The sequence below is a fragment of the Sinohyriopsis cumingii genome, chromosome 17 (assembly GCF_028554795.1).
Source record: "Sinohyriopsis cumingii isolate HCF-2022 chromosome 17, ASM2855479v2, whole genome shotgun sequence".
In the NCBI taxonomy this organism is placed as follows: domain Eukaryota; kingdom Metazoa; phylum Mollusca; class Bivalvia; order Unionida; family Unionidae; genus Sinohyriopsis; species Sinohyriopsis cumingii.
Window position 1 is genome coordinate 40,881 of NC_142977.1, and position 14,124 is coordinate 55,004.

A 14,124-nucleotide genomic window follows, 5' to 3' on the forward strand; every position below is an offset into this window, starting at 1 on the left:
TTCCAGTGAAAATACTACTACGGCTATCGAGACGTCACCAAAAAATGATGCCCTTTAACTGCTCATATATACTCAAGAACGTACAGACACTCTCGAAACATATATATACATGTCAAGAAACCTTGGCACTGGCGAGGTTAGGTTATGATTATTAAGAGAGTAACATATAATTACTCAAAGCACGGGGCTAAGGAGAATTACTCAAGACATTATATTACGAGGTTTATTTTTTTATCATAATAATATTTTAATTAAATCAAAATTTGTTTCATGTCGGGATTCGAACATTGGTCGCCTGCTGCGAGATAAGACAACTATGGCCTGCCTGCACGTTCCAGCGTAAATACTACTACGGCTATCGAGACGTCACCAAAAAATGATGCCTTTAACCGCTCATATATACTCAAGAACGTACAGACACTCTCTAAACATATATGTACATGTCAAGAAACCTTGGCACTGGCGAGGTTAGGTAATGATTATTAAGAGAGTAACATATAATTACTCAAAGCACGGGCCTAAGGAGAATTACTCAAGACATTATATTACGGGGTTTATTTTTTTATCATAATAATATTTTAATTAAATGAATATTTGTTTCATGTCAGGATTCGAACATTGGTCCTCTGATGCGAGATAAGACAACTATGGCCTGCCTGCACGTTCCAGCGTAAATACTACTACGGCTATCGAGACATCACCAAAAAATGATGCCCTTTAACCGCTCATATATCCTCAAGAACGTAAGGACACTCTCGAAACTTATATATACATGTCAAGAAACTTTGGGACTGGCGAGGTTAGGTTATGATTATTAAGACAGTAACATATAATTACTCAAAGCACGGGCCTAAGGAGAATTACTCAAGACATTATATTACGAGGTTTATTTTTTTATCATAATAATATTTTAATTAAATCAATATTTGTTTCATGTCGGGATTCGAACATTGGTCCTCTGCTGCGAGATAAGACAACTATCGCCTGCCTGCACGTTCCAGCGTAAATACTACTACGGCTATCGAGACGTCACCAAAAAATGATGCCCTTTGACCGCTCATATATACTCAAGAACGTACAGACACTCTAGAAACTTATATATACATGTCAAGAAACCCTGGGACTGGCGAGGTTAGGTTATGATTATTAAGAGAGTAACATATAATTACTCAAAGCACGGGCCAAAGGACAATTACTCAAGACATTATATTACGAGGTTTATTTTTTTATAATAATAATATTTTAATTTAATCAATATTTGTTTCATGTCGGGATTCGAACATTGGTCCTCTGCTGCGAGATAAGACAACTATGGCCTGCCTGCACGTTGCAGCGTAAACACTACTACGGCTATTGAGACGTCACCAATAAATGATGCCCTTTAACCGCTCATATATACTCAAGAACGTACAGACACTCTCGAAACTTATATATACATGTCAAGAGACCATGGCACTGGCGAGGTTAGGTTATGATTATTTAGAGAGTAACATATAATTACTCAAAGCACGGGCCTAAGGAGAATTACTCAAGACATTATATTACGAGGTTTATTTTTTTATAATAATAATATTTTAATTTAATCAATATTTGCTTCATGTCGGGATTCGAACATTGGTCCTCTGCTGCGAGATAAGACAACTATGGCCTGCCTGCACGTTCCAGCGTAAACACTACTACGGCTATTGAGACGTCACCAAAAAATGATGCCCTTCAACCGCTCATATATACTCAAGAACGTACAGACACTCTCGAAACTTATATATATATGTCAAGAAACCTTGGCACTGGCGAGGTTAGGTTATGATTATTAAGAGAGTAACATATAATTACTCAAAGCACGGGCCTAAGGAGAATTACTCAAGACATTATATTACGAGGTTTATTTTCTTATCATAATAATATTTTAATTAAATCAATATCTGTTTCATGTCGGGATTCGAACATTGATCCTCTGCTGCGAGATAAGACAACTATCGCCTGCCTGCACGTTCCAGTGTAAATACTACTACGGCTATCGAGACGTCACCAAAAAATGATGCCCTTTAACCGCTCATATATACTCAAGAACGTACAGACACTCTCGAAACGTATATATACATGTCAAGAAACCTTCTCACTGGCGAGGTTAGGTTATGATTATTAAGAGAGTAACATATAATTACTCAAAGCACGGGCCTAAGGAGAATTACTCAAGACATTATATTACGAGGTTTATTTTTTTATCATAATAATATTTTAATTAAATCAAAATTTGTTTCATGTCGGGATTCGAACATTGGTCGCCTGCTGCGAGATAAGACAACTATGGCCTGCCTGCACGTTCCAGCGTAAATACTACTACGGCTATCGAGACGTCACCAAAAAATGATGCCTTTAACCGCTCATATATACTCAAGAACGTACAGACACTCTCTAAACATATATGTACATGTCAAGAAACCTTGGCACTGGCGAGGTTAGGTAATGATTATTAAGAGAGTAACATATAATTACTCAAAGCACGGGCCTAAGGAGAATTACTCAAGACATTATATTACGGGGTTTATTTTTTTATCATAATAATATTTTAATTAAATGAATATTTGTTTCATGTCAGGATTCGAACATTGGTCCTCTGATGCGAGATAAGACAACTATCGCCTGCCTGCACGTTCCAGCGTAAATACTACTACGGCTATCGAGACATCACCAAAAAATGATGCCCTTTAACCGCTCATATATCCTCAAGAACGTAAGGACACTCTCGAAACTTATATATACATGTCAAGAAACTTTGGGACTGGCGAGGTTAGGTTATGATTATTAAGACAGTAACATATAATTACTCAAAGCACGGGCCTAAGGAGAATTACTCAAGACATTATATTACGAGGTTTATTTTTTTATCATAATAATATTTTAATTAAATCAATATTTGTTTCATGTCGGGATTCGAACAATGGTCCTCTGCTGCGAGATAAGACAACTATCGCCTGCCTGCACGTTCCAGCGTAAATACTACTACGGCTATCGAGACGTCACCAAAAAATGATGCCCTTTGACCGCTCATATATACTCAAGAACGTACAGACACTCTAGAAACTTATATATACATGTCAAGAAACCCTGGGACTGGCGAGGTTAGGTTATGATTATTAAGAGAGTAACATATAATTACCCAAAGCACGGGCCAAAGGACAATTACTCAAGACATTATATTACGAGGTTTATTTTTTTATAATAATAATATTTTAATTTAATCAATATTTGTTTCATGTCGGGATTCGAACATTGGTCCTTGGCTGCGAGATAAGACAACTATGGCCTGCCTGCACGTTGCAGCGTAAACACTACTACGGCTATTGAGACGTCACCAATAAATGATGCCCTTTAACCGCTCATATATACTCAAGAACGTACAGACACTCTCGAAACTTATATATACATGTCAAGAGACCATGGCACTGGCGAGGTTAGGTTATGATTATTTAGAGAGTAACATATAATTACTCAAAGCACGGGCCTAAGGAGAATTACTCAAGACATTATATTACGAGGTTTATTTTTTTATAATAATAATATTTTAATTTAATCAATATTTGCTTCATGTCGGGATTCGAACATTGGTCCTCTGCTGCGAGATAAGACAACTATGGCCTGCCTGCACGTTCCAGCGTAAACACTACTACGGCTATTGAGACGTCACCAAAAAATGATGCCCTTCAACCGCTCATATATACTCAAGAACGTACAGACACTCTCGAAACTGATATATATATGTCAAGAAACCTTGGCACTGGCGAGGTTAGGTTATGATTATTAAGAGAGTAACATATAATTACTCAAAGCACGGGCCTAAGGAGAATTACTCAAGACATTATATTACGAGGTTTATTTTTTTATCATAATAATATTTTAATTAAATCAATATTTGTTTCATGTCGGGATTCGAACATTGATCCTCTGCTGCGAGATAAGACAACTATCGCCTGCCTGCAGGTTCCAGTGAAAATACTACTACGGCTATCGAGACGTCACCAAAAAATGATGCCCTTTAACTGCTCATATATACTCAAGAACGTACAGACACTCTCGAAACATATATATACATGTCAAGAAACCTTGGCACTGGCGAGGTTAGGTTATGATTATTAAGAGAGTAACATATAATTACTCAAAGCACGGGGCTAAGGAGAATTACTCAAGACATTATATTACGAGGTTTATTTTTTTATCATAATAATATTTTAATTAAATCAAAATTTGTTTCATGTCGGGATTCGAACATTGGTCGCCTGCTGCGAGATAAGACAACTATGGCCTGCCTGCACGTTCCAGCGTAAATACTACTACGGCTATCGAGACGTCACCAAAAAATGATGCCCTTTAACCGCTCATATATACTCAAGAACGTACAGACACTCTCTAAACGTATAAGTACATGTCAAGAAACCTTGGCACTGGCGAGGTTAGGTAATGATTATTAAGAGAGTAACATATAATTACTCAAAGCACGGGCCTAAGGAGAATTACTCAAGACATTATATTACGGGGTTTATTTTTTTATCATAATAATATTTTAATATGAATATTTGTTTCATGTCAGGATTCGAACATTGGTCCTCTGATGCGAGATAAGACAACTATGGCCTGCCTGCACGTTCCAGCGTAAATACTACTACGGCTATCGAGACATCACCAAAAAATGATGCCCTTTAACCGCTCATATATCCTCAAGAACGTAAGGACACTCTCGAAACTTATATATACATGTCAAGAAACCTTGGCACTGGCGAGGTAAGGTTATGATTATTAAGACAGTAACATATAATTACTCAAAGCACGGGCCTAAGGAGAATTACTCAAGACATTATATTACGAGGTTTATTTTTTTATCATAATAATATTTTAATTAAATCAATATTTGTTTCATGTCGGGATTCGAACATTGGTCCTCTGCTGCGAGATAAGACAACTATGGCCTGCCTGCACGTTCCAGCGTAAACACTACTACGGCTATTGAGACGTCACCAAAAAATGATGCCCTTTAACCGCTCATATATACTCAAGAACGTACAGACACTCTCGAAACTTATATATACATGTCAGGAGACCTTGGCACTGGCGAGGTTAGGTTATGATTATTTAGAGAGTAACATATAATTACTCAAAGCACGGGCCTAAGGAGAATTACTCAAGACATTATATTACGAGGTTTATTTTTTTATAATAATAATATTTTAATTTAATCAATATTTGCTTCATGTCGGGATTCGAACATTGGTCCTCTGCTGCGAGATAAGACAACTATGGCCTGCCTGCACGTTCGAGCGTAAACACTACTACGGCTATTGAGACGTCACCAAAAAATGATGCCCTTCAACCGCTCATATATACTCAAGAACGTACAGACACTCTCGAAACTTATATATATATGTCAAGAAACCTTGGCACTGGCGAGGTTAGGTTATGATTATTAAGAGAGTAACATATAATTACTCAAAGCACGGGCCTAAGGAGAATTACTCAAGACATTATATTACGAGGTTTATTTTTTTATCATAATAATATTTTAATTAAATCAATATCTGTTTCATGTCGGGATTCGAACATTGATCCTCTGCTGCGAGATAAGACAACTATCGCCTGCCTGCACGTTCCAGTGTAAATACTACTACGGCTATCGAGACGTCACCAAAAAATGATGCCCTTTAACCGCTCATATATACTCAAGAACGTACAGACACTCTCGAAACTTATATATACATGTCAAGAAACTTTGGGACTGGCGAGGTTAGGTTATGATTATTAAGAGAGTAACATATAATTACTCAAAGCACGGGCCTAAGGAGAATTACTCAAGACATTATATCACGGGGTTTATTTTTTTATCATAATAATATTTTAATTAAATCAATATTTGTTTCATGTCGGGATTCGAACATTGGTCCTCTGCTGCGAGATAAGACAACTATGGCCTGCCTGCACGTTCCAGCGTAAATACTACTACGGCTATCGAGACGTCACCAAAAAATGATGCCCTTTAACCGCTCATATATACTCAAGAACGTACAGACACTCTCGAAACTTATTTATACATGTCAAGAAACCTTGGCACTGGCGAGGTTAGGTTATGATTATTAAGAGAGTAACATATAATTACTCAAAGCACGGGCCTAAGGAGAATTACTCAAGACATTATATTACGAGGTTTATTTTTTTATCATAATAATATTTTAATTAAATCAATATTTGTTTCATGTCGGGATTCGAACATTGGTCCTCTGCTGCGAGATAAGACAACTATCGCCTGCCTGCACGTTCCAGCGTAAACACTACTACGGCTATTGAGACGACAGCAAAAAATGATGCCCTTTAACCGCTCATATATACTCAAGAACGTACAGACACTCTCGTAACTTATATATACATGTCAAGAAAACTTGGCACTGGCGAGGTTAGGTTATGATTATTTAGAGAGTAACATATAATTACTCAAAGCACGGGCCTAAGGAGAATTACTCAAGACATCATATTACGAGGTTTATTTTTTTTTAATAATAATATTTTAATTAAATCAATATTTGTTTCATGTCGGGATTCGAACATTGGTCCTCTGCTGCGAGATAAGACAACTATGGTCTGCCTGCATGATCCAGCGTAAATACTACTACGGCTATCGAGACATCACCAAAAAATGATGCCCTTTAACCGCTCATATATCCTCAAGAACGTAAGGACACTCTCGAAACTTATATATACATGTCAAGAAACTTTGGGACTGGCGAGGTTAGGTTATGATTATTAAGACAGTAACATATAATTACTCAAAGCACGGGCCTAAGGAGAATTACTCAAGACATTATATTACGAGGTTTATTTTTTTATCATAATAATATTTTAATTAAATCAAAGTTTGTTTCATGTCGGGATTCGAACATTGGTCGCCTGCTGCGAGATAAGACAACTATGGCCTGCCTGCACGTTCCAGCGTAAATACTACTACGGCTATCGAGACGTCACCAAAAAATGATGCCTTTAACCGCTCATATATACTCAAGAACGTACAGACACTCTCTAAACGTATATGTACATGTCAAGAAACCTTGGCACTGGCGAGGTTAGGTAATGATTATTAAGAGAGTAACATATAATTACTCAAAGCACGGGCCTAAGGAGAATTACTCAAGACATTATATTACGGGGTTTATTTTTTTATCATAATAATATTTTAATTAAATGAATATTTGTTTCATGTCAGGATTCGAACATTGGTCCTCTGATGCGAGATAAGACAACTATCGCCTGCCTGCACGTTCCAGCGTAAATACTACTACGGCTATCGAGACATCACCAAAAAATGATGCCCTTTAACCGCTCATATATCCTCAAGAACGTAAGGACACTCTCGAAACTTATATATACATGTCAAGAAACTTTGGGACTGGCGAGGTTAGGTTATGATTATTAAGACAGTAACATATAATTACTCAAAGCACGGGCCTAAGGACAATTACTCAAGACATTATATTACGAGGTTTATTTTTTTATCATAATAATATTTTAATTAAATCAATATTTGTTTCATGTCGGGATTCGAACATTGGTCCTCTGCTGCGAGATAAGACAACTATCGCCTGCCTGCACGTTCCAGCGTAAATACTACTACGGCTATCGAGACGTCACCAAAAAATGATGCCCTTTGACCGCTCATATATACTCAAGAACGTACAGACACTCTAGAAACTTATATATACATGTCAAGAAACCCTGGGACTGGCGAGGTTAGGTTATGATTATTAAGAGAGTAACATATAATTACTCAAAGCACGGGCCTAAGGACAATTACTCAAGACATTATATTACGAGGTTTATTTTTTTATAATAATAATATTTTAATTTAATCAATATTTGTTTCATGTCGGGATTCGAACATTGGTCCTCTGCTGCGAGATAAGACAACTATGGCCTGCCTGCACGTTCCAGCGTAAACACTACTACGGCTATTGAGACGTCACCAAAAAATGATGCCCTTTAACCGCTCATATATACTCAAGAACGTACAGACACTCTCGAAACTTATATATTCATGTCAAGAGACCATGGCACTGGCGAGGTTAGGTTATGATTATTTAGAGAGTAACATATAATTACTCAAAGCACGGGCCTAAGGAGAATTACTCAAGACATTATATTACGAGGTTTATTTTTTTATAATAATAATATTTTAATTTAATCAATATTTGCTTCATGTCGGGATTCGAACATTGGTCCTCTGCTGCGAGATAAGACAACTATGGCCTGCCTGCACGTTCCAGCGTAAACACTACTACGGCTATTGAGACGTCACCAAAAAATGATGCCCTTCAACCGCTCATATATACTCAAGAACGTACAGACACTCTCGAAACTTATATATATATGTCAAGAAACCTTGGCACTGGCGAGATTAGGTTATGATTATTAAGAGAGTAACATATAATTACTCAAAGCACGGGCCTAAGGAGAATTACTCAAGACATTATATTACGAGGTTTATTTTTTTATCATAATAATATTTTAATTAAATCAATATCTGTTTCATGTCGGGATTCGAACATTGATCCTCTGCTGCGAAATAAGACAACTATCGCCTGCCTGCACGTTCCAGTGTAAATACTACTACGGCTATCGAGACGTCACCAAAAAATGATGCCCTTTAACCGCTCATATATACTCAAGAACGTACAGACACTCTCGAAACGTATATATACATGTCAAGAAACCTTCTCACTGGCGAGGTTAGGTTATGATTATTAAGAGAGTAACATATAATTACTCAAAGCACGGGCCTAAGGAGAATTACTCAAGACATTATATCACGGGGTTTATTTTTTATCATAATAATATTTTAATTAAATCAATATTTGTTTCATGTCAGGATTCGAACATTGGTCCTCTGCTGCGAGATAAGACAACTATGGCCTGCCTGCACGTTCCAGCGTAAATACTACTACGGCTATCGAGACGTCACCAAAAAATGATGCCCTTTAACCGCTCATATATACTCAAGAACGTACAGACACTCTCGAAACTTATTTATACATGTCAAGAAACCCTGGGACTGGCGAGGTTAGGTTATGATTATTAAGAGAGTAACATATAATTACTCAAAGCACGGGCCTAAGGACAATTACTCAAGACATTATATTACGAGGTTTATTTTTTTATAATAATAATATTTTAATTTAATCAATATTTGTTTCATGTCGGGATTCGAACATTGGTCCTCTGCTGCGAGATAAGACAACTATGGCCTGCCTGCACGTTCCAGCGTAAACACTACTACGGCTATTGAGACGTCACCAAAAAATGATGCCCTTTAACCGCTCATATATATACTCAAGAACGTACAGACACTCTCGAAACTTATATATACATGTCAAGAGACCTTGGCACTGGCGAGGTTAGGTTATGATTATTTAGAGAGTAACATATAATTACTCAAAGCACGGACCTAAGGAGAATTACTCAAGACATTATATTACGAGGTTTATTTTTTTATAATAATAATATTTTAATTTAATCAATATTTGCTTCATGTCGGGATTCGAACATTGGTCCTCTGCTGCGAGATAAGACAACTATGGCCTGCCTGCACGTTCCAGCGTAAACACTACTACGGCTATTGAGACGTCACCAAAAAATGATGCCCTTCAACCGCTCATATATACTCAAGAACGTACAGACACTCTCGAAACTGATATATATATGTCAAGAGACCTTGGCACTGGCGAGGTTAGGTTATGATTATTAAGAGAGTAACATATAATTACTCAAAGCACGGGCCTAAGGAGAATTACTCAAGACATTATATTACGAGGTTTATTTTTTTATCATAATAATATTTTAATTAAATCAATATCTGTTTCATGTCGGGATTCGAACATTGATCCTCTGCTGTGAGATAAGACAACTATCGCCTGCCTGCACGTTCCAGTGTAAATACTACTACGGCTATCGAGACGTCACCAAAAAATGATGCCCTTTAACCGCTCATATATACTCAAGAACGTACAGACACTCTCGAAACTTATATATACATGTCAAGAAACTTTGGGACTGGCGAGGTTAGGTTATGATTATTAAGAGAGTAACATATAATTACTCAAAGCACGGGCCTAAGGAGAATTACTCAAGACATTATATCACGGGGTTTATTTTTTTATCATAATAATATTTTAATTAAATCAATATTTGTTTCATGTCAGGATTCGAACATTGGTCCTCTGCTGCGAGATAAGACAACTATGGCCTGCCTGCACGTTCCAGCGTAAATACTACTACGGCTATCGAGACGTCACCAAAAAATGATGCCCTTTAACCGCTCATATATACTCAAGAACGTACAGACACTCTCGAAACTTATTTATACATGTCAAGAAACCTTGGCACTGGCGAGGTTAGGTTATGATTATTAAGAGAGTAACATATAATTACTCAAAGCACGGGCCTAAGGAGAATTACTCAAGACATTATATTACGAGGTTTATTTTTTTATCATAATAATATTTTAATTAAATCAATATTTGTTTCATGTCGGGATTCGAACATTGATCCTCTGCTGCGAGATTAGACAACTATCGCCTGCCTGCACTTTCCAGTGAAAATACTACTACGGCTATCGAGACGTCACCAAAAAATGATGCCCTTTAACTGCTCATATATACTCAAGAACGTACAGACACTCTCGAAACATATATATACATGTCAAGAAACCTTGGCACTGGCGAGGTTAGGTTATGATTATTAAGAGAGTAACATATAATTACTCAAAGCACGGGGCTAAGGAGAATTACTCAAGACATTATATTACGAGGTTTATTTTTTTATCATAATAATATTTTAATTAAATCAAAATTTGTTTCATGTCGGGATTCGAACATTGGTCGCCTGCTGCGAGATAAGACAACTATGGCCTGCCTGCACGTTCCAGCGTAAATACTACTACGGCTATCGAGACGTCACCAAAAAATGATGCCCTTTAACCGCTCATATATACTCAAGAACGTACAGACACTCTCTAAACGTATAAGTACATGTCAAGAAACCTTGGCACTGGCGAGGTTAGGTAATGATTATTAAGAGAGTAACATATAATTACTCAAAGCACGGGCCTAAGGAGAATTACTCAAGACATTATATTACGGGGTTTATTTTTTTATCATAATAATATTTTAATTAAATGAATATTTGTTTCATGTCAGGATTCGAACATTGGTCCTCTGATGCGAGATAAGACAACTATCGCCTGCCTGCACGTTCCAGCGTAAATACTACTACGGCTATCGAGACATCACCAAAAAATGATGCCCTTTAACCGCTCATATATCCTCAAGAACGTAAGGACACTCTCGAAACTTATATATACATGTCAAGAAACTTTGGGACTGGCGAGGTAAGGTTATGATTATTAAGACAGTAACATATAATTACTCAAAGCACGGGCCTAAGGAGAATTACTCAAGACATTATATTACGAGGTTTATTTTTTTATCATAATAATATTTTAATTAAATCAATATTTGTTTCATGTCGGGATTCGAACATTGGTCCTCTGCTGCGAGATAAGACAACTATGGCCTGCCTGCACGTTCCAGCGTAAACACTACTACGGCTATTGAGACGTCACCAAAAAATGATGCCCTTTAACCGCTCATATATACTCAAGAACGTACAGACACTCTCGAAACTTATATATACATGTCAGGAGACCTTGGCACTGGCGAGGTTAGGTTATGATTATTTAGAGAGTAACATATAATTACTCAAAGCACGGGCCTAAGGAGAATTACTCAAGACATTATATTACGAGGTTTATTTTTTTATAATAATAATATTTTAATTTAATCAATATTTGCTTCATGTCGGGATTCGAACATTGGTCCTCTGCTGCGAGATAAGACAACTATGGCCTGCCTGCACGTTCCAGCGTAAACACTACTACGGCTATTGAGACGTCACCAAAAAATGATGCCCTTCAACCGCTCATATATACTCAAGAACGTACAGACACTCTCGAAACTTATATATATATGTCAAGAAACCTTGGCACTGGCGAGGTTAGGTTATGATTATTAAGAGAGTAACATATAATTACTCAAAGCACGGGCCTAAGGAGAATTACTCAAGACATTATATTACGAGGTTTATTTTTTTATCATAATAATATTTTAATTAAATCAATATCTGTTTCATGTCGGGATTCGAACATTGATCCTCTGCTGCGAGATAAGACAACTATCGCCTGCCTGCACGTTCCAGTGTAAATACTACTACGGCTATCGAGACGTCACCAAAAAATGATGCCCTTTAACCGCTCATATATACTCAAGAACGTACAGACACTCTCGAAACTTATATATACATGTCAAGAAACTTTGGGACTGGCGAGGTTAGGTTATGATTATTAAGAGAGTAACATATAATTACTCAAAGCACGGGCCTAAGGAGAATTACTCAAGACATTATATCACGGGGTTTATTTTTTTATCATAATAATATTTTAATTAAATCAATATTTGTTTCATGTCGGGATTCGAACATTGGTCATCTGCTGCGAGATAAGACAACTATGGCCTGCCTGCACGTTCCAGCGTAAATACTACTACGGCTATCGAGACGTCACCAAAAAATGATGCCCTTTAACCGCTCATATATACTCAAGAACGTACAGACACTCTCGAAACTTATTTATACATGTCAAGAAACCTTGGCACTGGCGAGGTTAGGTTATGATTATTAAGAGAGTAACATATAATTACTCAAAGCACGGGCCTAAGGAGAATTACTCAAGACATTATATTACGAGGTTTATTTTTTTATCATAATAATATTTTAATTAAATCAATATTTGTTTCATGTCGGGATTCGAACATTGGTCCTCTGCTGCGAGATAAGACAACTATCGCCTGCCTGCACGTTCCAGCGTAAACACTACTACGGCTATTGAGACGACAGCAAAAAATGATGCCCTTTAACCGCTCATATATACTCAAGAACGTACAGACACTCTCGAAACTTATATATACATGTCAAGAAAACTTGGCACTGCCGAGGTTAGGTTATGATTATTTAGAGAGTAACATATAATTACTCAAAGCACGGGCCTAAGGAGAATTACTCAAGACATCATATTACGAGGTTTATTTTTTTTTAATAATAATATTTTAATTAAATCAATATTTGTTTCATGTCGGGATTCGAACATTGGTCCTCTGCTGCGAGATAAGACAACTATGGTCTGCCTGCATGTTCCAGCGTAAATACTACTACGGCTATCGAGACATCACCAAAAAATGATGCCCTTTAACCGCTCATATATCCTCAAGAACGTAAGGACACTCTCGAAACTTATATATACATGTCAAGAAACTTTGGGACTGGCGAGGTTAGGTTATGATTATTAAGACAGTAACATATAATTACTCAAAGCACGGGCCTAAGGAGAATTACTCAAGACATTATATTACGAGGTTTATTTTTTTATCATAATAATATTTTAATTAAATAAATATTTGTTTCATGTCGGGATTCGAACATTGGTCCTCTGCTGCGAGATAAGACAACTATCGCCTGCCTGCACTTTCCAGCGTAAATACTACTACGGCTATCGAGACGTCACCAAAAAATGATGCCCTTTAACCGCTCATATATACTCAAGAACGTACAGACACTCTCGAAACTTATATATACATGTCAAGAAACCTTGGCACTGGCGAGGTTAGGTTATGATTATTAAGAGAGTAACATATAATTACTCAAAGCACGGGCCTAAGGAGAATTACTCAAGACATTATATTACGAGGTTTATTATTTTATCATAATAATATTTTAATTAAATCAATATTTGTTTCATGTCGGGATTCGAACATTGATCCTCTGCTGCGAGATAAGACAACTATCGCCTGCCTGCACGTTCCAGTGTAAATACTACTACGGCTATCGAGACGTCACCAAAAAATGATGCCCTTTAACCGCTCATATATGCTCAAGAACGTAAGGACACTCTCGAAACTTATATATACATGTCAAGAAACTTTGGGACTGGCGAGGTTAGGTTATGATTATTAAGACAGTAACATATAATTACTCAAAGCACGG